We start from the raw sequence: 23,577 nt of genomic DNA, 5'->3' as shown, positions 1-23,577 counted from the left end.
ATGCAAAAATCATTAATTCAAACTTCTTACACATTAATTTTTCAATGCTTACTATATGCCAGGCAGTGCCCCAAGTTCTAAGGACACAAATACAAGCTTAAAAGAATTATAGGTCTTGCTCTCATGGAATATATATTCTAATGTGAGAAAGCTATCCCTCAGTGCCTCAGACAACTCTAAGCCTGTAAATTGGGTGGGAATCTAAGATTCTATATTTCCTTAAAGGTTCATGGCTTCTCTTACTGCTAACCACCAAATGGCAAGAGGCCATTCAATAATACTAGAATGGCAGAGTGAACATTTACCACCTAAAGGTGGAATTGAATGGGCTGTGAAAAGTATTTTTCACTATTTAAACGCTTTAGATATTGAAAAGGTGTCTACTTTGCAACTGATATTTGCCTCCTAGTATTAGGACTTCTCATTCTTCATGTTTATGGTCTAGCATTTGGGCATTTGGTTACAGATATTTGAGACCACGAGTTTTGTTAATGAGATACAATTTATACGAATAAATGTAAACTTATACTCAGGTTCAACAGGTCTGCTTCATAAGGGCAGACTTTAAGGATGCATGGCCAGTCAACAATTTATTTGAAAAAAATAAAATAGAATAAAATAAAAACAATTGTGAGGTGGTTAAATAAATATGTCAACAGTGTGAAATGGCAGCCAGAAATGCTCATCAAAGTGTGAGCTTTATTACGAGATACAAAATTCCAACAAAAAGGAGGCAGTACGTTTTCTGAATTCTCCTGTTGCCAGAAATCAACTGTGGTAATGTAATTAGTTCTGGTCTCCACAGTTTAAGAAGGATATTAACAAGCTTGGAAAGTCTAGAGGAGAGCAATCAGGATGGTGAAGGACCTAAAGTCTATCCCATATAAGGCTTAGTTAAAAGAGTTGGGAGTGTTTATCTTGGAGAAGGGAAGAATTGTCTTGTGGAAGTGGGATTAGGCTTTTTCTATTGAGCCCCAGAGGGCAGAACTACAAGTAATAAATGAAACTGGCAAAGAGGTTTGTTTTAGGGGAAAACTTCCAAATATGGGGTAGGATGCTTTAAGACCTTCCTGCACAATCTGAATGATCACTTGTTGATTATGCTAAAGTGGATTTTTCTTTGGGGCATAGGTTAGGCTAGATGGCTGTTGTATTCTTCTTATGATTCTTGTTGAATCATAGAAAAATGGGAACATGATCAAGAGACATGTTTTTAGTGAATAAGATAATTTTCTACTGGTTCCAGAGAGCTATTACTCACCCAAAGAAAAACAATTTTGTTTTGTTAATATTAGTTAATATAAAAATAAATATAATGAGAACAAATTTCTTTTTCATTTTTATGCAATCTTTATAGAATCTGCCTACGAGATTTAAAAGGAATTAAAAAGACTGATATAAAGATCAATTTGACAAAATAAATTATAATATTTTTGTTATATATACAGAAATACACATACTTCTTAGATAGTTGGTATAAGTGAATAGAGTACAGGGTCTGGAGTCAGGAAGACTCAACTCCCTAAGTTCAAATGCAGCTTCAGATATTTATCTGTGTGACCCTAATAAAACCACTTAACCCTGTTTGACTCAGTTTCCTCATCTGTAAAATAAGCCGGAGAAGAAAATGGCAAACCATCTAGTGTCTTTGCCAAGAAAACCCTAAAATGGGGTCACCAAGAGTCAGACATGACTGAAAATGACTGAAAAATAGAAACAACATACACACACATAAAGTAGCTCAAAAAAAGGAAGGCAAAAAAGAATTTTGATCATCTGCTTCAAATTCATTTCTCAGTTTCATGATCAGAATAAATATAATTACATACAAGAAATTAAAAGATGTTAAACATTATAACTATTATTTAAATTGATGGAGAGTTATCCATCAGGGGTTGAATATAATATCCATATGTCTACTTAATACCCAAAGTTTGTTAAGAGAAACAGCGGGGTATTTAGGTGGCACAGTAGATTGATCTTGTGGGTCCAGAGTCAGGAGGACCTGGGTCTAAATCTGACCTCAAACACTTTCTAGCTGTGCAACCATGGGTAATTCACTTAATCCTAATTGCCTAGTCCTTGCCCTTACCCTTGTTATTACTAAGACATAAAGTAAGGGAGAGAGAGAGAGAGAGAGAGAGAGAGAGAGAGAGAGAGAGAGAGAGAGAGAGAGAGAGAGAGAGAGAGAGAGAGAGAGATTGATTGATTACTTGGTATAAAAAGTAACAGACTGAACTTTGTTTTAAGAAGACTTAGGTTCAAATCCTACCTCTGATGCATTGTAAGGATCTATGTTCCCTTCAAATCCTAAATTCTTCCTAAACCAACCAACCATATCAAGGTAAGCTTTGGCATGGATAAATGCATTAGATCTGATCACCTTTTAAATGAGAATTTCCACATTTTTGTTTCTCAACTTAAATTTGCATCTACCTAGGTAATCATCTGTAATGAAATATGATATATAATTCTGTTAACTGGGCTCTCCAAGGACTTAAACAAAGAAGATTTTTGTAATTTGTGTTGAATATTTATATCATCTGAAATGTTGACTCCAGTTCAGATTGCTTTAATTCAAAGAAAATAAGCCTTCTAGAAATAGAGGTTTTGTTATTCATATCACAATAATTCAACTTAATTTAGTTTTCCTTTTGGAATGAATGAGAAGTGACATTTTCTTATAGCCTAATCTACTGAAAGTAGGATAAAGCAGTTTGAGAGTGTTTGCCTGGCTTAATGATAGGATGTAATTATCTCAAATATGTTGAAATCATATATTAAGCACTTATCCTGTACCGAATATACTGGGTATTAGAAATTCAGTGACAGAAAAATGCGAAACTCCCAGCCCTCTAGGAACTTGTATTCTCTGGCTGATGTATTCATTTGTTTGTAAGTAGATTATAAGTAACAGTGGGATAGGGGAGATATCTTGGGAGAGGTCTCTGCAATGAGACTTGTGGATGCCCAAGATTCCAAGTAACTTCTTCTTGGGGCTTGAAAGAAACCCTAGGCATAGTGAGAATTCCCAGGGAAGCTGCTTGGTTGCACCAAGGGGGTCACCTAATGTCACAGTCATTGTGATTTTAGTTTTGATTGCTATGAACATCTGAGGCAGACTAAGAATTCATTGGAAATGTGATTTCTTAATCTAGCTAAATTGTAGATTTCCTTCCTGTCTTTCATTATATATATAAATATATTAGCAAGATATTTTTGTTCCTGGACCATTGAGTATACACACAAAAATTCTCAAGATCCTACAAGCTCCTGACCATGCCCTTGGGATTAGAGGATATCAAATATCAAGCCTTAGCAGTAAATTTGGATTCCTTAGTGGAACCTTATAAATTTGTCTTATTTTTATGTGCCCAGCATTTGTAAAGCTGTGAAAATAAATTAGTCTTCCAGGTGGATTTCAAAACTCTCCACTCAAATTCCCAGCCAGGGTGTCAGCAGTGATTTTATGTGTCTATGGGAGAACAAGGCAGGTTTGAATGTCACTGAGAACAGGAAAAGGACTAACTGTGGTCTAGAACAACCCTCATGCATTCATTGGTTGCTTTGGTTTTGAGTCAAATAGTCTAAGGGTTTAAAAGTGAAAAGAATCACACCTCTTCACTGTTATTTTTTTCTCCAACATTCTATTTTAACAATTCTCTTATGCTTTTCTAGAACAGTTTCCTGGTTCTTGATCTAACTGGTCATTCAAAAGTTATTATTTATATTTGTTTCTTATCTGGAGGTTGGAAATAATGTGTGTTTTCCATTGTTGTAAATTATTTTTTCCCTTGACTTTTTTTTCTCTAAATGATTTGTTCTCTTAAAGGAATTTAAACTGTGGGTTATTGTTATTCTGCATTCCCAAAGTTAGTAAAAACAAAACAGAAAACCAAAAAGTTGACCATGCAGTAAAGGGTGGGGTTTTGGTGCTTGAGGGCAGAGGATGTGGGGTGAGAGCAGAAAGAAGTCTTTGACCAATGAGTCCAGTCAATCAGTCAGTCAACAAGGAGTGTGTAGTCAAGTTTTTACATTTCTATCTACAAATTTATAAATTCTACAATTAAGGAAATTAATTTGAAGGATTTCTTTTTTGTAAGATTGTTGTTTGCAACTAAAAAATAGTGGATAACAAAGGTCCAAGAGATGATAGATTATTGCCCAGGGCAGGACTAAATACTGGTAGTTCTGGTTCTCTTGAGAATGCTTTCACTGTATTCCACAGATTTTGAGTTGAAAATAGCACAAAAGTTATTATTGAACACCCTTCTTCCCTAGATCCTCTTCAGTTATCTCTTCCCCTCACTTCTCTTATTCTCCCCAGTTGGGGATCTAAGAATCAGTGTTAAATCAAGAGAGAGAATAGCAGAGAAAGCATCATTATATTTGCTTGAAGGTCTTGTATAATTCTTAGAAGAAAATGTATGTTTTGTAATCTATAATATAAAGTTTAAATTCTTTTGAGAATAATTTCAGGATAAGGATCTTGCCATCTCCCCAGAAAACAGACGACGAACCTGTTTGGTGAAGACATCATGAAGATGCCTGAAAAGCCTTCACTGTACCATGAAGACCAAAATTTGAACCTTGGGGTGCAGTTAATTGAATTTATGGGGAGTTGAAATTAAGTTGGAATATATTGTTTTAAATGTACACTATTATGCCAATAGGGGACTGCCCCCGAATTGGTTTTTTGTCAATGCGGCTAATTTTATCCATTCGTTCATTTATTTCTTTTATTTCACAAATTCCTGGAATTTAGAAGTTGTCTATTGTTACAGGTCCAGCGAAGAAAAAAGGGCTAACCTTTTTTTTTTTTTTTTTTTGCTGGACCTCAGGGGGAATTGTATATTTGGAATTGGGAAGATGCCATTTAAAAGTATGTTATATATTTCCTATGGACACGTAGAGACTTTGAAACTACATTTCCCATGATTCCTCATGGCAAATAGGAAGTATGATGATGTAAGAAAGGGGATAAATCTCCTGGGTGAGAAGGAAGTCACTCTCTTAGCTAGCAGGTGCAGGAAGAGATGAAAGGTAAAAATGGCAGAGGCAATGTGAATTCTTACAGGCGCGTGGTCTAATGATTTTATCACTATCAGCATGGCTTTAATTAAAATACTAATTTCTATTATTATATCAGTCTTTATTAATTTTAATCATAACAGTCTTGTAATTATTAAATTAAACAAACATACAAATAAAGATATTTTAGAGCAGCCTTATTAAAAGAATATCTTCAAGTCCTATTTTTAAAATGAATAAATATTCTTTTAGTTCCTTATAGAGGACAGGTAGTATTTGAGAGTAAATGTCTTTATAAACAAATATAAGATGGCTTTTTAGAACACTTGGCTTAAACATCAAAGTTTCTGCTTTCTCTAGAAAACCAATGGTTTCAAAATTGATCCATTGACCATGATTTATTTATAAGAAACTTACCTGTTATCCTGTGACATTACTGTCAATCATCTTTTGCCACTTATTTGACAAGCAAGTGCCTTCAAATCAAAGGACCTACTGATTAGCTGTTGACTTCTAGAGATGTGGCCAATAGTCCTAAAGGCAATTTGAGGGCCATAGCAAGTTATTACTTTTATTTGATTTGATTTATATGATTATTATGATTATATGAGCATATCATTATATGATTACAGACTAAGAAGGAGTAAATCCATTGACTCTTGATTAAGAAAGAAAAAATACAGTGATGCATAATTAAAATCTCTAGATAATCCCCAAGATCTATTTATTTATTTTTATCATGACTATCTTTTAAAAGATTCAACAATTGGAGTATTTTTATTTACTGGATTTTTTCATGAATTTTCATGGAGAATGTAAAACTATATGCTGTCAAATAGATGAAGAGTTGGCCTTAAATCCAGGAAGAAATGAGTTCAAGTCAAATATTTGATATAATGGCTGTATGATCCAGGTCAAGCATGTCAAATAACTTTTCAATGCTTTAGGCCATTCTCTAAGCCTAACTCTAAGATGTATTGGTAGTAGGACATTTTCACCTGGGAGTTCCTTATGATTCTAATGCCAGGTCCAGTCCTTATTCTTAGCCTACATTGTATAGGAAAACTGCTGATTTTGGAGTCAGATAAACAGGGTTCAAACCCTATCTCTTAAGGTGTCACTGTGTGACCTTCACATTGTCATAACTTTCCTCATCTTTAAAACAAAGTTGGCCTTCCAGACCCCTTCCAGCCTAGGGACAAAAATCCCATGATCCTACCTCATCTTTCCCTATAAAGTGTCTGAAAAGGAATCATTAGAAAAAAGACCCAGTAACAACTCTGAGGTATTACCTCACACCTAGCAGATTGGCTAAAATGATAGAAGGGGAGAGTAATGAATGTTGGAGGGGATGTGGCAAAATTGGGACATTAATGCATTGCTGGTGGAGTTGTGAACTGATCCAACCATTCTGGCTGGCAATTTGGAACTATGCTCAAAGGGCTATAAAAGACTGCCTGACCTTTGATCCAGCCATACCATTGTTGGGTTTGTACCCCAAAGAGATCATAGATAAACAGACTTGTACGAAAATATTTATAGCTGCACTTTTTGTGGTGGCAACAAACTGGAAAAGGAGGGNNNNGAAAATATTTATAGCTGCACTTTTTGTGGTGGCAACAAACTGGAAAAGGAGGGTATGTCCTTCAATTGGGGAATGGCTGAACAAATTGTGGTATATGCTGGTGATGGAATACTATTGTGCTAAAAGGAATAATAAACTGGAGGAGTTCCAGGTGAACTGGAGAGACCTCCGGGAACTGATGCAGAGCGAAAGGAGCAGAGCCAGAAGAACATTGTATACAGAGACCAATACAATGTGGTAAAATAGAATGCAATGGACTTCTGTTCTAGCAGCAATGCAATGACCCAGGACAATTCTGAGGGATTTATGGTAAAGAACACTACCCCCATTCAGAGGAAGAACTACAGGAGTGGAAACAGAAGAAAAACAACTATTTGAACACATGGGTTGAGGCGGACATGATTGGGGATGTAGACTCGAAACTACCACACCAATGCAACTATCAACAGTTCGGAAATAAGTCTTGATCAATGACACATGTTAAAACCAGTGGAAATACACATCAGCCATGGGGTGGGGAGCTCGGGGTGGGGGGAGTGTGAAGGGAAAAGTAAGAGCATGAATTATGTAACCATGTTAACTTTTCTAAAAAATAAATACTAAAATTATGTTAAAAAAAAAAGAAAAGAAAAAAGACCCAGTGAGGCTAAAGTTTAGAGAATACTCCAAAGAGAAAAGTAGATTACAAAATTGAAAGAGGAGTAATCATAATTATCTTTAGTTTCCTTGAAAGACAAGAGTACAAAGAAATCCAAACAAATAGATTTTAAAAAGTGCTTAGAATTGACCTTAAACCAGTGATGGGCAAACCACGGCCCAAGGGCCAGATTGGGGAGGGGGTCCTGAAATGTTCTATCCCACTGCACGACATTATTCCTAATCTGACGAATACAATGAGTAGGATACAATGCGTTGAAATTTTGAAAGAGTTGCCTTAGAAACACACTAACAGATGAGTATTTCCTTTCCTTTGGCCTCCTCTTTTAAAAGTTTGCCCATGGGGGGCAGCTGGTAACTCAGTGGAGTGAGAGTCAGGCCTAGAGACAGGAGGTCCTAGGTTCAAATCTGGCCTCAGCCACTTCCCAGCTGTGTGACCCTGGGCAAGTCACTTGACCCCCATTGCCCACCCTTACCAATCTTCCACCTATGAGACAATACACCGAAGTACAAGAGTTTAAAAAAAAACCAGACTGAAATCTAGTTCCTATCTCATTTTAATATTTATTTAATTAAAAATAAATATAATAAGATGCAGTTTTCTAAGTCAAAAGGTAGCCTGGGGGGCAGCTGGGTAGCTCAGTGGAATGAGAGTCAGGCCTAGAGACGGGAGGTCCTAGGTTCAAATCTGGCCTCGGCCACTTCTCAGCTGTGTGACCCTGGGCAAGTCACTTGACCCCCATTGCCTACCCTTACCAATCTTCTGCCTTGGAGCCAATACACAGTATTGACTCCAAGACGGAAGGTAAGGGTTTAAAAAAAAAAAAAAAGGTAGCCTGTAGGGATCCTCATGTATGATGTAGTGGTCCCCATTTCTATTTGACTTTAATATGACTGCTTTAGGCAATACTAAGACTAGATTACAGAATTACAATGCCATTCATCATTGGTAGTTTAGGGAGTTTAAACATCTGGAAATGAGGAAAAGATTTGATTCAATTGCAGTACATTGTATCTATAATTTATTGGATATATATTTTCAATTATTTTAGAAAAGGAATTAAAAGCTTTTTTTACCAAGTTAGATGTTTCTGTTTAGTCTGAGAATCAAGTAATAGCATGATTCTGTGTGGGTTTTTTTTGTTGTTGTTTTTTGTCATTTTTAGTCTTGTCCAATTCTTCATGATCCCATTTGGGGTTTTCTTGGCAGAGATATTGGAGTAGTTAGCCATTTCCTTCTTTAGCTCCTTTTCAGATGAGGACACTGAAGCAAACAAGGATTAATGACTTACCCAGAGTTAGTTTGCCATTTCCTTCTCCAGATCATTTTTCATAGATGAGGAAACTGAAGCAAAGAGGGTTAAGTAATACGCAAGTGGCTGACAGATTTGAACAAAGTTCTTTCTGACTCCAGACTACATGCTCTTTTCTCTACATCACCTAACTGCCCATGGATTTTTAGTCTTTCCCTTGACGTTCCATATTTTAAAATTGTTACTAACAATTGGGAATTTGTAGTTCTTAGTAAAAATGACAATGTGTTGAAAATAGGGAAGTTATGAGATAGTTATATTTCTGAAGGTATTTTGGGGAAATTTTTCATTTTATTCTGTTGTTTTGATTGTACATAGTTGTTTGCATGCTTTTTTCCCTTTCTTTTGTTTTTTTTCATTGAAATGCACACTTCTTGAAAACAGAGGCTATTTTGGTCTTTTTCATCTATTGAAGTATTTATTTTGTGTACACGGTGCTTAGCAAAGTTCCTAGTCCAGAATGTATAGGTTTGAAGATATGTAATTTAAAGTCTTCTTGTGTTTTTTGTTACGTTAGCATCTCTTCTGAATTCTTGTTTTATTTAGTAGAATTGTTCTTGTTACCAGTGAAGGGTTATCACTATAATTGAAATGAATAATATCAGCTCCTATGAGAAAACTGAATTTGGTTGAATAATGATAAATAACTTATAGCTCCTTTTGCATGATACTTGATCAACATAATTCAGGGCATTTCATTTGTCCATTGACATACTATTTATTATTATTATTATCATTAATAATAATAATAATATTATTATACCTAGTGGACAAATTAGCATCTCTCTCTTGCAGCTACATTTATATGGTGATCTGGTCCATCAATAACATCAATAAGACACATATGAAGGAGTCCCTGGGTCACAATGGTTTGGTAAATGGAGTTACTGCTGTTTGTTGGGTCAAGAATTTACAGACTGAACTGCATTGTGGTGAGGAATGGATTTTAGGAAAATAACCTATTCGTTCCTACTTTGAACTCTCAGTGTATTACAAAATCCAATGCTGTTGAGTCAGATTTCTCAATAGCTAAAAGTCCTTGAGTGTTGTGTCAATTAATTAAAAAAAGTTCATAGAATAGTTTGTCACACTTGTTAATACTTTGAAGTCACTTTGTCTTATGGCTTAGCATTTTCTTTAAAAGGATACCAATAATCTTGTTTATATCAATCCTAGTAATTAAGAATAAACGGAATTGCTAATACAGATATCCTTCCAGATAGTGACTTTTCATGTTGTGGTTTTTATATATTGTGGGTCAGCATAAGAAATTCATTGGGAGTTTTGGGGGAATTTTGCAGAAGCCACAAGCAAATTGCAAAGGCCAGCAGATAAAAGAGAAATAGTTTAGAAACTCAGAAATACATAAAATACATATTTATATTATCCAATAATTTAAACATATTTTATCTTTTAATATATGCATATGCACAATAAACATCCACAAAAGAAAAAGAAAAAAAATCCAGAATTCAGAATTTATCCTCTGGTATGAAAGGAGGGCCTCAAAATTGTATACAGATTGAATGGATGCCATGCCCCTGCCCCGCAAGGTAGAAGGGATACTGGTATTTTCTTTTAGCCCTTTCAGTGGTCTTCCAAAACCAGTGTGCTTCATACTTGCATTACTACATTATTACTAATTTCAATTAAAATTGTTATAATGAACAAAAAATTCAATATTTTAATTTATGAATTTCATCATAATTAGATCATTAACATCATAAAAAATAATAGATAACATTTATGTAGTGCCTAATATATGTCAGGCACTGTTCTAAGCATTTTACAAATATTATCTCATTTTATCCTTCTGGAAAATAGGTACTCTTATTATTCCTATTTTACATATGTGGAAACTGAGGAAAGAAGAAGTTAAACAGCTTGCTCAAAATCATATAGCTAGTATCTATCTGAGCCCAGATTTGGACTCAAGTCTCCCTAACTCGAGATGCAGCACTCTATCCATTTTGCCACTTAGCTGCCTGTGTCAAATGGTTCAACACTAAAAACTGATATGATTTTATTAGCCGAAACGACATTAAAAAAAGAGATATTATTTTCCGCTTTCTCACTGCATGATCATGGGACATCCTACTTGCAACCTAAACCTGCCTCCATTATAATGTTAGCTTCAGGGTGGAGAAAGTCTTATTTTTCTATTTGTATCCCCAAAATTTAACAATACTTTACACATAATAAATGCTTTATTCAATTATTCATTCACCTGTGATTAGAATCTAAACTCAGATCAACCTTTAGACTTTAAAGTCCCAAATCACAGTTCTCTTGGAATGGACATTCAGGACAACAATGAGTATGTGGGCTGTTAGCATTCAGGCAAGTTGGACAAAGGAAACACCATTATTGTACTCAAAACACTTTAAAAGGATATGAATGCTGCAGTGCTGAAGTGGAACATGAAAGGCTCATGTCATTGATTTAGAGATTGACTCAAGACAGGGAGATGTTTTGGTCCTTTTGCCCTTTTAGCCATCGTCATAAGGGTTCCCTTTCTCACTTGTGCCCACAGTGGTGCAAAAATCCTTCTGTTCCTTGACTGCTAGTGGTGCAGAAAGCAGCACCTGAAGCCAACAGCCCCCCTGTATTGAGTCATTCTGACTTCTGTGCATATCTGTGGCAGCCTCGGATTTGGTTGGAATATTTTTCTGTTGGGAAAAAGTACAAGAGTGCAATTTGTGGTATTTTAAGACAGGAGCATTAGAGCTAGGTCTGCCAAGTGGGGCTGTTTGGAGAAACTTTTCAGAGGGGAACTTTTTTTGCCTTTGCTCCCTGGAAAACATCACCTGGTCCCCTGAGAATGGAAATCTTCAGGGTAATTAGGATTTAGCGATGAGGGATTTCATTTGGAGCAGAGGACCATGACAAGGGCATGTTTGGTTGTTTGTATATGTGGTGCACATGTGAGTTTGTTTATTATTTTGTAGGAGACAACTAATTGAGTCCCCTTTGGTTATAGAGAGTCTTAATCATGCTGGTGCCTTTGGGAGAGGGCCATAGTAAAACCTAAATGCTGTTTAGGGTTTGGGTTCTAGGAATATTTTCTTCTACTCCATTTATGACAGTTCAGAGAGTTGGACTTGGATTTCTTCTTTCTTGAATTAAAAATAAAGCCTGATCCATCTGTCATTCTTCCCATTTCCCACCTGCTTCTTGCATCTTTCATTCCTGAAAATATGTAAGAAACAAACTCCATCCGCCCAAAGCAAACCCCGCAACCTTTCAGATCCTTTATTTATAATGCTCATTTTCCATATAATGATGAGATTCTATGCTTTTGCAATGCCCTCTTTTTCATATTTTTAAACATAAAGAGATTGGATTGCAATTTTAAGAAGCCTTTGATGTTTACCACCTTTTACATATATGAGGATATTATATATTATTGTGAGTATATTAATGGACAACAGCTTAGAAAGGGTTTCTAATATTCATGGAAAATATGAACTTTAGGTATGTCCATCTTTTGACTCTAAACATATTTAGGGGAGATCAGAATAGTTTAAACTTGATTCCCAAAGATTATAATTAACTCCTATGAGGACTGTGGCACCATAACTTCTTGTGGGTGTGTAAAAGTGTTATGCCCAAAGGAAAGAAAATTTACACCTTATTTATTTGACACTTTAAGGGAATGAGTTAGATTGTTGTAGGCAGCTAAGTAACATAGAACATACGGCACTAAGCTTGAAGTGAATAGCTAAGTTCAAATCCCATCTCAAACACTGATTAGCTATGTGACTGAGCAAATCACTTGTCTCTCAGCCTCAGTTTCCTCATTCATAAAATAGGAGAATCAGTAGCACCTCCCTCACAGTGCTGTTGTAAGGATAAGATAAAAACATATAAAGTGCTTTGTAAATATAAATACACCATATAAATTCTAGCTGTTAGGGCAGGTAGATGGCAGAGTGGATAGAGGGCTCTGCATGGAGGCAAGGAAGACTCATCTTCCTGAGTTCAAGTTTGGCTTCAGACACTAGCTATGCGACCCAGGACACAAATCTTCTTTGCCTCAGTTTTCTCATCTAGAAAATGAGCTGGAAAAGGAAGTGGCAAACCACTCCAGTATCTTAGCCAAGAATACCCCAAATTAAATCAAGAAGGCTTAGACATTGAATGAAACAACTGAACAAACAAAAGTTGTTCCTAAGTGGCTTTGCCACATAACAGAAGCCCCCAAACCTTTTCTCATTTTAGCCATTTTATAGAACTTATTAAAAATACAATATTAATTCCTCTGAACAAGGAAGTCATAATAACTTGATTATTGAGGGATGTCATAATTAACTGGTTATTAGATGATATATATGCCTTGGAGCTGTTGAGATTTGCAGAGATCTGTATTTGACTGGGCACTAAGTTACCCCCCCCCATTTGGCAACACAAATACATATACTGTCCATCTCAAATAAGTAAGCATTTTATATTTTCCCTTTTAGCTTCATTTTTCAGAATCTATTCACTTTAATTTGTTAGCAATAATCTATTAAGTCATGATTTTCATTTGAGTTGGAGTGGTGAGGTTGAGGTTATTTAAAAGTGATGACAAATGTTCTGTATTCCTAATAAATCTATCTGGAACTGTGCGTATTCTCTTTCAACATGTTCTTTGATGTTTGAGGAGATGGCACCCCATAAATTCCTGTATATGTTTCTATTATTTGGCTAGAGATGCAGCATAATGCTGAATTTTGAGCTGAGGACCTATGGATGTTTTGGTACCCTTCCCATCATTGTGGGATAGAGTATAGAACCTTTGTGTCTTGTCTGTCAAATCTCAAGCATCTTGTGAATATAGACACAGCTGTATCTCATAAAGAACATTTTTTCCCTATCATAGAGGATAGATTGTCTGTGGTGCATTGTTTCTAGCTAGGTATTTGGATGCCAAGAAGAGGAAAAATGGCAAATGGGTCTTTTCTCTTGCTAAGTACTCTCTAAACTATTGTGAGAAAGAGCTATACTCATGTTTCAGATACTGTAAGTCCAAAATCAATAAAATAATTCATTAAAGATGTTCCTTTTACTGAAATATGGAGCCTAACTGTACTTTGTGCGCTCAAGGACTAAGAAAAGAGTATTCTTTTAAAAGTGAACATTTTAATTGATTATTTCACTCTACGACTCAAATACTGGCATAGGGCTTTTGAAAATCTTGCTGAGTTTGTACATTGTAATGCATCCATGGATACTTCTAGACAACAGAAATAGCATGGGTTATTCTCTTCCATATGCTGGTAGCTGTTCATAATGTCTTTTTTCATCTTTGGATCCCCCATAAGACCTACCACAGAGTTATAGGAACACAAAGACAAATAGCAGGTATTCAATAAGTAGTCATGCTTTAGTGGAAAGGGCATTAAACTAATAGGAAATGGGGATGCCAGACCCAGTTCTGCCACTAAAAGTCCATGGGACTGGCAAGTCTCTCAAACCTTTTGAGGTCTCATCTGTGTTCTAAAGGGGGTTGTATTACATCTTGCTGAAATCCCATCTAGTTCTTAGATCCTCTGGCTCAATGGGACCCACAATTTTTATTATAAGCCCTTGTATAATATTTCTTGGAGCTAGATGAGATATTTCTAGGGACCTTAGGTGGCTCAGTGGATACAGATCCAGGTGTGGAGTTCGGAGGTCCTGGGTTCAAATTTGGCCTCAGATGTGGCCTAATGGATGACCTGGGGCAAGTAATTTGCCCTAACTTTTGCAGTAACTTTTACCCTTTTATCCTATAGTTATTACTGACGGAAAGTAAGGGTTAAAACAAAAGGGGACATTTGTTCCTATTTTCCACAATTCGGTAGTTATATGGAGTAAAAGGAGAGGGAGGAAGAGGAGGAGGAGAAGGAGAAAGATTTAACTTTATGTAGCAATAAAATTTGTAAAGCACTTTACATAAATTATCTCTCATAACTTCAGCCAGAATTTAGAGGCAGACAGAGAGAAAAGATTAAACTTACTTAGAGATTTCCCCAAGCCCTTTGAGTCTGATTAAATAATTTGGAGCAGAGGAAATTGGAAACTATTGGTCAAAATGACGTTTGGAGATTATCGCTAATCATCAATTATCCATCCATCCTATGTTAGCTTTCCATTTCTATGAGCATGTGAGAGTGGATTTTGTACAAAATGTGTCGTTTAATTTGGAAAGAAAAAACTATAGTAAGTTATTTCTCTTTGTACATGTCTATGCATATATGTATACATATGTATAAGTATATGTATATGTGTGTATTTAAGAGATTGTTGAGGGATAGACATATAGCAAGACTTCTGCTTTTATATCTGATTGAAGCATGTCTCATTCAACAAATTAACATCAAAATGAGCTCATTCTAAGGACAAAGAAGATCAAGGAAGATAATTTCCCTGTGAATTGCCTTCAAATTATGTTGAAACACTTCAGCTTTGAAGGGAACAGCCCTGGGTCCATCCTGATGCAGTCATAGGAACATCTGAGCATTTACATGCCAGGGAATTTGTGACTTGAAGGCACAGGAGGAGATCCCCCTGTGTGCCCATTGGGGCAGCTCCCCTGACTGTAGGAATGCATGGCTGCCTCCTCTAAACCAGGACCAGGAAGAAGCACGTGCCAGGCTGCTTGGCAGTCACAGGGACGATGTTTTTCACTGAAGTCAGCGATGTAAACATTACTGCAACAAGGAGACCCAGAGGGCTCTGTTTCATTGCAACCTGCTGCTGGCTGCCTTCAGAGAATAGAGAGCACAGGGCAAGCCCAGGAGGGAATTAAAGGCAAATGAAGGGATTTAGCTGGGGCTCAGCTCTCCTGGAGGATGTCTCTGAGGCAAGCAAATGTTTCAATCTTTGCCTCATTGTGGCACAAAGGACCAGTACCGTATTCTCCATCAGTCTATCCACCTATAAACATTTGTTAAAACACCTTCTCTGCCCCGGCGTGTACTAAGCTTAGAGTGAGAAGGATTTGTTTGTTTGTTTGTTTGCTTGTTTGAAGAAGTTTTAAAACTGAAAAGTGTTTTTGGTATCTCAGGAAATCAGCTCGTGACCATATGCTGGCCCTACCACGGGAAGATACTCAAGGCATTCATTTATTTAATTTGACTTTCTCAGTGATCATTCTAAGAGGAGGCATTCTATTAGTGAGGAAAAACAAATACTGTAGGGGTGTTAACCACAGGGGACATTGCCAGATGGAGGCTGTGTGGGCTTGGAAGCAGTCTGTTGCTGACTGATGAGCCTGAAAGTTAAAACTTGGGTGTGGGAATCATATGTACTGACATGCATTAGGGACTGTGGTATAACAGAATGAATATTACATTGTGCAGTGGTGTATGTGGCTTTTTCTCTAAAAACCTTCTGACTAGAGAGAGATTTGTGAGACTTACGTTGGCAAAAGGAGAGAGAGGAAAAATTGCACTGGAGGGATCTGGGGAGGGACTTGGGGATGTCCTTAGTTTGATTTGAGTAGTGAACAGTTAAGCTGAAAGTTTGTAGCTCCCTGGGCACTTTCTGTGGCTAAGGCATAATTACTATGTTCAGAGGGACATGCTCATTAGGGAAATAAATTAAACTTGCCTGAAAATGTCTACCCTTGTTTGTTCCTTGGTTTAAATCCCTTCCCTAGATGTTGCTCTCCAGAGAGAGGGCCCCCTGGGATCTGTTTTACAAAAGAGAATTCTTTAAAAGTACATTTTTTTCAACCTTTTGGGGGGGAGGGAAGTGAATTCAGTGGAGTGGCCAGAGATTGGGGAATTTCCCTAAATGAGCACTTCCAAGCTCTCTGGTTCACTTGGGAATCTCTTGGTAGGTGAGAACCCAAGGCAGGGTTTGAGACAAAATGCATTTCTTTAGAATAATTAGAATAGTTTAGCTTCAGCCTGCTTCTTTTACAAATATTACCTTTAATATTATTGTATCATGTTTTCCTGAGACTATATGAAATTATTTTGTGTTTTGGCATATATATATGTATAATAAATACAAATAAAGGTACTTAGATTTAGATATGTGCATTTTAATATACATAGATTTATAGATAGATAGATATACCCATATATGTATATATTTTCTAGTCCTACTTCCACTTATAAATACCAGATGACTGAAAACTGGGTAAGGTATAGATGGAGGATTATGGAGTTGAAGAGAAAGAAAGGGATGAGGGAGAAATAAACAGCACCAATATAGCCTTGAAGTGGCATGAAAGACTTCTGTAGAAAGGGTGTATAGATCCATAGCAAATAATTTGACATTTATAAAGCTCTTTGCAAATAACCTTAAAGCACTATATAAACATTCGCTATTAGCACATTATTGTTATAAAAAATATGTAAATCTATAATTTGAATGATAATTATTTCAAAGTCAGATAACAAAAGAAAGCTATTATTGTATAACAATCAGGCTTTCATTTCTTCTAATTAATCATTAATCACCTGCAGCTGGAACAATAATTCTTTTAATTAGCTAGTGTCTGATCTTTAAAAACACAAACCTGCTTATTTTAGGGTTAGAGCCAAAGTACTATGTATTATGGAAAACCAAGAAGAAGAAGAAGAAGAAAGCTCTTTTCCTTCAATGCAGGCTGAGTCCTTTATGACTACTTTCATGAGGTTATGTAAAAATGTAATAAATATTCTGTTATATGGTATCTGGATGTCAGATGTCTGAAGAAAGCCAAATAGAGTGTTGAATTTGCAAATGAGTTGGTCAGTCAATCCAGGCTTTTTCCAATACAATAGAAAACCTTTTTTTTTGTTAGATTCAAGATTCTCCTGGCTTTTTTGTACAATTATAGGACATGTATATTTTCAGGTTCAGATAACACTAACGGTGCTGACAGTAGCAAAGAATTATCTATCTGACTTCTCCTTATAGATCTATTTTAAAGAAGTTTTTTCAAACCTTGTTAGAACATGTATCTAGTTACAAAGATCACTATGTACAATTTTGCCCGAGCCTGTGTCCTTTTGGGAAATTCAACACTGTAATATTTATGAATATTTGTGAAGTGTATGCATATTATCATTTGTCAGACAATAATTAACTTTTAGGGAAAGTTGAAAGACTGGGTTCAAGAAACAGGTCTTGGGAGTTGAAAAAGAAATCTCAGTGAACCCTAATGAATTTTCATGTATACAATGTAAGGTGCATAGTTATACATTGAATAAATACATTTTGTGATTTCATGGTGACTCACAAAAACTCTCAACTTTCCAAGAAGTTGGGTTCCAAAAATCTGTCTGTTAAGTCAACTGCTTAGAATTTGGAATGATTTTGCCATAGAAAAATCTTTAAATTGGGGACTAGATTCCTAGAAGGATCCAGATGAGTCAATAAACTTTATTAGGTACCTTATCTGCATGCCAATACTGTGAACTAGAGTTAAAAAATTAGACATACACATACACACATGCAAACATGTTTTGGCCTATTCAATAAGGAGTATAACTGAAATATCATAGTTATTTTATCATACTTTATTTTTTTGAGGAAATAACATTTTTTTCTCGGTATAAAGGAAACATATTAAGATGGGATAAGTCACTGCTACCCCTTTCTCCCCGTTCCCCATTTTGCTGAGCAGTAGGAATAGGGATTGGAGCTGGGTCTGTTACCTTGGTTTCGGGCAGGGAAGAAGTCAGTGATACTATAATAAAAGCTAGGGAAGCACCTGGGGTGAACAGGAGGCTTTGACTCCGGAAAATTAAAGGAGGAGATGGGCATGGTGTAGACAATATAGGCACAGGCAGATCAGGGGAGGTTTTCTCTTCCTGTTTTTCTAGTCCTACTTCTACTTATAAATACCAGATGACTGAAAACTGGGTGAGGTATAGATGGAGGATTATGGAGTTGAAGAGAAAGAAAGAAATGAGGGATAAATAAACAAAATCAATATAGCTTTTACCTCAGGATATAGGTTGAATTTTCATATATGAGACACAGATAAATAAAGCATTATGTTTTGTAGATAGTTAAATTTAATAAGAATTTTTGTTGAAATCAAAGAAAAATCTGCCACACATAAAATGGACATTAATATAATGTTGCTTAGTCCTTTTCAGTTGTGTCTGACTCTTCATGATCCCTTTTGAGGTTTTCTTGGCAAAGATATTGGAGTGGTTTGACATTTCCTTCTCTAACTCATTTTTACAGGTGAATAAACTGAGGCAGAGTTAAGTGACTTGCCCAATGTCACACAGCTAGGAAGAGGTCAGATCTGAACTCAGATCTTCCTGACTCTTGGACCAGCAATCAATGCATTGTATCACCTAGCTTCCCATTCACATTATTCCTAACACCAAATAATAGCTACATGTGATGGTGGCAGGAATTCTTAAACTGGAGACTTAAAAAATATATAAATTTTGATAATTTCATTCCAATTTAATTCATTTCTTTTATAGTATCTTATTTTATTCATTTAAAACATTCTGAAAAGAGGTCCATTGGAGCCCATGAAACAAACAAACAAACAATTAAGAAACCTTGTACTATGGTATATTGTGTATTTATAAATTCAGATATAATTAAATTGACAAGACAAATTTCTTCAGGTCTCATTGGATCTTATTTTCTCAAAAGAAGATTTATAATTCATAAGGATAGCATAGCTTGTAGAATTAGAAACAATAATGTAACAATTAATGTATGATTTTAAAATTTAGTGTTCATCTCTTTGTTTCCTACTTTGAAAAATTAAAAAAATTCAATCCATTCTAAAATTATATATGTTTATATAGATATGTTAAATGCTCTATATAAGCTACATTTTTTTCTCTAAGAAGGAAAAAAGTCACATTCTACAAAATGTGGCGTACAGGTAGATATTGTATATGTGACATTTTTTTCCTCTTAGAGATAAAAAAAAGTAGCTAACATTTATATAGTGAGTTTAACAAATATTTATATACATTTATATCTAATGTATATACATACACACCTACTATTTATATATGAAATATGTATTATATATATTGAAGAGAAATAGACCTATGAATTAACTTAAGATCATAGAAGTACAGAATCTTGGTTACAGAATGAAACTTTCAACCCCAAGATTCTACTCAAGAACTCGGGTCCAGTGAGTGACTCCCAAAGTCCCACAGTTAATATAGTCTACTTGAGAAGAGTTAAACCAGGCAACCAAACACAGATATGGCATCAGCTACAGTCAGGTAGTAAACAAGTTTATCTTATCATTGTTTTTTCAGTCCTGGACTGTTATACTTTTCATCAGCCCCCTCAGACAAATACTCCTAGCCACAGTAAAGTTCAAAGGCAGGGACTGTGTTTGAATTTCTCTTGTTTTCCAACTATCATGACTTGGAGAAAGCTGGAATAGTCAGTGCTCATAAAATCCTTGCTGATTGTTTCACCTATACTACAAGTCTATGGAAAAGCTAAATGGCTCAGTGGATAGAGGAGATTAAAAGGTAGAAAGGGGTCAGGTTAAGAAAGGCTTTAAAAGGCAAAGACACACAAAAAAAAAGAATGTTGAGCTTAGAGTCAAGGAGACTGGAGTTAAGTTGTGACCTCAGAAGTTTCCTGGCTGTATGACCCAAGGCAAGATACTTAGCTCTGTTTGCTTCAGGCTCCTTATCTGTAAAATGAGCTGGTGAAGGAAATGGCAAACCACTCCAGTATTATTGCCAAGAAAACCCCAAATGGAGTCATGAAGAGTTGGGCACTAATGAAAATGATTGAACAGGTCTATGGACGATAGACAATTCCCCACAAGGAAATATGAGTAGAACCAGTGCCAGATGAAGGTGATAAATAATCTAAGCATCAATGTGGCTTAAATAAATGGTCTCGGACCTAAATTTATGATTTCAACATGTGCTCTCATAATAGTGTTGGTGCTTCTGAAGATGCTAGTATGAATACCATGAGGTAAAAGCTGCTTCTACAATAGTTATCCTAGGGGGCCAGGGATATCACATTTTGATTTGCAATGTATCAGTATACTATAATTTATAGAATATGCTACATTTTTTTTTTCCTTCTTGGAGGAAAAAAAAAGTAGCTAACATTTTTATAGTGGGTTTACCAATATGCCGTCTCATTTGTTCCTTACAGCAGTCTTGTGAGGTTGGAGATTATTTCCTTCACTTTATAAATGAGGAAACTGAGGTAGAGATCAAGTAGTTTGCCTAAGACTACACAGCTACTAAGTATCTGAGATAGGACTTGACCTCAGTTTTTCCTGACTCTAAGCTCAATACTCTTATCCATAACATCATATTTTTTGTGTCTTTGCCTTTCTCACCCTAACCCCTTTCTCCCTTTTAACCTCCTTACAGCCTTACTCTTTAGTCCAATGACCCTGACTTCTTCAATGTTGCTCACACATGACACTCTCTCCAAATGGCATGCATTTTTGCTATCTGTCTCTATGCCTGGGACTTTCACTCTCTTCATCTCAGTTTCTTTGGCTTGTATTATGTCTCAACTAAAATTCCACCTTCTTTGAGAAGTCTTTCTCAGGTCTTTTTAATCTTACTGTCTTACCCCTGAGATTCTCTCCAATAGATACTGAAGATATCTTTTTTGCCAATTACGTGTTGTCTCCCATTTTAGGCAATGACCTCTTTAGAATTGTGTTAAATTGGTAATCTGCAGTTTGACTTCATTTTATAGTAGTTTGAAGTAAATTATTTAATTATCTGAACTTCTGGAATTTTGAACATTTATTGTAATTTGTAATATACCTGCTGTGAAATACTTGAATAAAGAGGACAAGATAAACAAAATAAAAATACACCCCCCCCAAACTGATTTTTCCCCTTTTTTGTACCTTCAGTACTTAGCATATGGTAGGCACTTAAAAAATTCTTAGTACCTTGACAGTTATAGTGTTCCTTGTGCCTTTCTGATAGAATACAAGTCCCATCTCATTATATACAATTATTTCATATAGTAGGTGCTTAATAATGACGTGTTGATTGACTCTAAAACTACTTCAGATAGAGAAGAGACCTTATAAGTCATCTGATCAGACTCCTTCATTTTATATTGGAAGAAATCATGAAAAGTGACTTGAGCTTGAACGTCATCTTTACTAAGTGATAGAGCTGACAATCAAACCCGAGTTTCTAGACTCACAGCCTAGTATTTTTTAAATTATTTTTTATGAACAAAAATCCATTTTTTCTACTTCATCCCCAAATTGTTATTAAGAAAAGCAAAACAAAACCCTTGTAACAAATATACATAGTGAAGCAAAAAAAAGTCTCTATCAGCCATATATATGTACACACATGCATATAAGTAAATATATGTATATACATGTGGTATGTACATGTGTGTATTATGCACACATATGTACATCTGTATATCTGTATGCAGATACACATACCTATCATAGTTTTTTTGTTTTAAATTCTGCACCCTGAATCTGTTACTTCTCTGTCAAGATAAGAGTAGAGTGTTAATCATAGATCCTCTCGAGTCATGGATAGTTACTGTTTTGATCAGAGTTTAAGTTGTATGTTATCATTATTTTAGGAATTGTTCTCCCAGTCCTTCTGCTTATTTCAGTTTTCATCAGTTCATACAAGTCTTCCCAGGTTTCTCTTAACTGTCTCCATCACTTCCTTTGACACAATTATATTCTGTTACATTCTTATACTATAATTTATCCAGCCATTCTATAGTTGATGGATACTCCCTTAGTTTCTAAGTCTTTACCAGTATAAAAAGGGCTGTTCTAAATATTTTTTATAACATGAGCCTTGTGCCTCTTTCTTTGCTCTCTTTGGAAATTTAGACTTAGCAGTGACATCCTTATGCCCTTTTCATGACATATTTCCAAATTGTTTTCCAGAATTCACAGCTCCAGCAACAATACATTAATATATATCTATTTCCCTACAAAACTCAAACATTTATCATTTTTGTTTTTTGCCATCTTTGTCATTCTAATGAGTGAGAAGAGGAACCTCATAGTTGCTTTAATTTTCATTTCTCCAATAATGATTTGCAGAAGTTTTTCATATAACTATTGATACCTTACATTTCTTCTTTAGAAAACTACCTGCTTATATCCTTTGATCTTAATCAATTGTAGAACCCTAACCTAGTGTTTTTGGTTTTAGGGGTTTTTTTTTTGCCCCTCACCTTCTGTCTTAGAATTGATACTAAGTATTACTTTTAAGGCAGAAGTATTATAAAGGGTAGGCAACTGGGATTAAATGACTTGCCCAGAGTGATACAGCTAGGAAGTGTTTCAGGTCACATTTGAACCCAGGACCTCCCATTTCCAGGCCTAGCTCTCTGTCCATGGAGGTACCTAGCTATACCTCTTAACCTACTGTTCTTACAATGACCCTGGGATGTCCACATTTTTTACTTCCAGACTAACAAAGCCTTCTTATGAGGTGATATCAATGAATTTGATCCATTGTTCAATGGGAATATAGTAGAACAAAATTTTTTTGTTTTATTTTGCTTTTTTCACTTTTATTATCGTTGCTGTTCTAATACACAATGAATATTCAGGCAGAGATTAAGGCACCAGACCACAACATTATTTGACCATGTAGCCATCTGGGATATTGCTTAACAGAAATCAGTGGAGATCTTGTGCCCCAAATTTGACCTACTGTGCCTTTTTTTCTTCAGTTGAAATGTTTTTTCTCTCCATTTTTTGAGGGGACTTGTTTAAAGGCATTAAAGGTGAAGGTGTTTAAAGATTTTTCATTGATTAAATCAGCTCTTGAGAATTCAAAAGTATTTAGAAATAAGAAATATTAGAAAATATTTGCTGAACAAGTTACATTCAAAGAAGAGCTATGAGAAGGCTTTTCCCTTCCCTCTAAATTTTTTGCAGAAGTAGGAAGTCCATGGGTATGGACCATCGTATATATCCTCAGTAATTTACTACTCAGTTTTAGTGAATGCTTTTTCTTTTAAAATATATTCTTTATCAAAAAGAGTAGCTTTATGGGAGTGTGATTGTTACATAGGAAAATTTAGGGAATATAA

The sequence above is a fragment of the Gracilinanus agilis genome, chromosome 6 (assembly GCF_016433145.1).
Source record: "Gracilinanus agilis isolate LMUSP501 chromosome 6, AgileGrace, whole genome shotgun sequence".
Lineage (NCBI taxonomy): Eukaryota > Metazoa > Chordata > Mammalia > Didelphimorphia > Didelphidae > Gracilinanus > Gracilinanus agilis.
This window is presented reverse-complemented; position numbering follows the sequence as displayed.